We start from the raw sequence: 2,003 nt of genomic DNA, 5'->3' as shown, positions 1-2,003 counted from the left end.
ATTTTTGATTTTGACCGATTAGTCACCTGATTTCAAGTATGAATCCATAACGTTGTTAAGGCACGCGTCTGTATGAAATGCGGTGAGAAAACTCGTGCGTGCGTGCGTGCGTGTATGAGAAAACCCGTGCGTGCTCATCCCTCGTGTAGCGTGCGCCGTGGCGTGTTAGCTTCCGCGACGCCATTAAATTCGGTATCAATCGGTTTGCAATCGCTCGTAAACAACGTATCATTGATGAATTGTAAATACAGCAGATGGATAGCGACTATTTCGTGGAAATTCGCATGAGGTTTTTACACGATAATGTACATCTGTGGCTGTCTCGATACCTCCAGGTAGGTCGTCGTCATCGGCGATCCGGGGGGAGGAATGTATGTACTTCGATCATATAGTCATAGCGTTAAAATTTATTGTTGTAGTTTAGTTAATTCATTATTTGCGTTGGGAAAGCGACGTTGGTCACCAACGATGTCTGCTAATCATTCCAGCACGGAGTATGGTCACCTATGTGGCGCCACTGGAGTCGGTGACGCGTGTGGCGACGGTAATATAATTTTATAATCAAAATCTGCTGAATATGTGGATGAAAAGTGTATAACATCTGTACCTGTGCCTTGTCGTACGTGCACATTATTATTGTTCGATGCATTTCTGATGATACAACTGTTTATAAAAAGAAATCCCACGCATTGTCTGTATTTGATTTTCTCATCATTCATTTTTCTTTCCTCCTCCTCTCCCAATTCACCATCCTCTTGTTGTTGTTGGTTCGCCTCCGTAGCAATTATGTGTGCGTGCGTACGTGCGTGTCTCTGTATTTATATATACATTAACATATAGACATGAAAATTACAAATAATAATAATACGTACTATGCGTTTTATTAGATCAGTCTTCAAACATATAATTCTTCACAAATGGTATTAAATTTACACGATTGTATAACTGTCACACGGTAGGTAGAGTAATACTCATTAAAAATACAAACATGTCACCATCAGGTTGTATAACATAAGAGGTTTCAAGGCTTTAACAAGCAATTCCTAGTTCAGCTTCCAATCTGGAAAGAATCTGTAACAGTTGCATTTGTTGGGATTCCACATTGCTCCAGTTCACATGTGTACTGTGTACTCGCGTTTTCACAGAGCCAAGCTGCCATTACATGTGAGTCTGACAGTTCGTGATATACTTTCTGCTTACATATATACGACATCACTCTAGAATTATTATACATTGTCGTGTATGGTTATAGAGTGTCTTCAGAGCGCAAGCTGCACTCACTTCAAATGTTACATTTGAATGATTTTTTCTTTCATGTGAGTTCTCATGTGTTTCTTCACAGAACCCGAATGCGAGAAAGCAGCATCACACAGATCGCACTTATAGGGTTTTTCTCCCGTGTGAATTCTCATGTGTGTCTTCACATAACCTGATTGTGTGAACGTAGCATCACACAGATCGCACTTATAGTGTTTCTCTCCCGTGTGAGTTCTCATGTGTCTCTTCATATTACCCAGATCAGAGAAGTCAGCATCACACAGATCGCACTTATACGGTTTTTCTCCCGTGTGAATTCTCATGTGTCTCTTCACACTACTCAGACAGGAGAATGCGGCTTCACACAGATCGCACTTATACGGTTTCCCTCCCGTGTGAGTTCTCATGTGTCTCTTCACACCACTCAGACAGGAGAAGGCGGCTTCACACAGATCGCACTTATACGGTTTTTCCCCGGAATGAATTGTCACGTATTCCATCGTGCTTCAGGGAAAGCTGCCACGTACTGGTCACACGCGTGAGATTTGTCCTCTGTCTGGTGCTGAAGTTACGATCACGTGTTTTGCTACGAAGACGGCCACGTCACATGCATAAAATTAACGTCTTATATGTAGGCTCGCCTACAAATTAGCAAAGAGAAAAGAGAATACGAATAGCTTTGTATCAAAGACCGCGTATTATATTCATATTCATTATTCAACAGTTTATTCTGTAAATCGAATCAT

At 41.3% G+C, this 2,003-nt stretch overlaps 1 long non-coding RNA gene across 1 annotated transcript in view; it reads right to left on the bottom strand.

The window, feature by feature from the left end:
• Positions 1 to 858: 858 nt before the first annotated feature.
• Positions 859 to 2,003, bottom strand: part of LOC106819456 — a 10,581-nt gene continuing 9,436 nt past the window's right edge. The window contains exon 3 of the long non-coding RNA XR_001395430.1: positions 859 to 1,170. This is a non-coding gene — a long non-coding RNA (uncharacterized LOC106819456). The remainder of the gene's footprint in view (positions 1,171 to 2,003) is intronic.

Source organism: Priapulus caudatus, unplaced genomic scaffold, assembly GCF_000485595.1.
Source record: "Priapulus caudatus unplaced genomic scaffold, Priapulus_caudatus-5.0.1 Scaffold3477, whole genome shotgun sequence".
NCBI lineage: Eukaryota > Metazoa > Priapulida > Priapulimorpha > Priapulimorphida > Priapulidae > Priapulus > Priapulus caudatus.
This window is presented reverse-complemented; position numbering and strand designations above follow the sequence as displayed.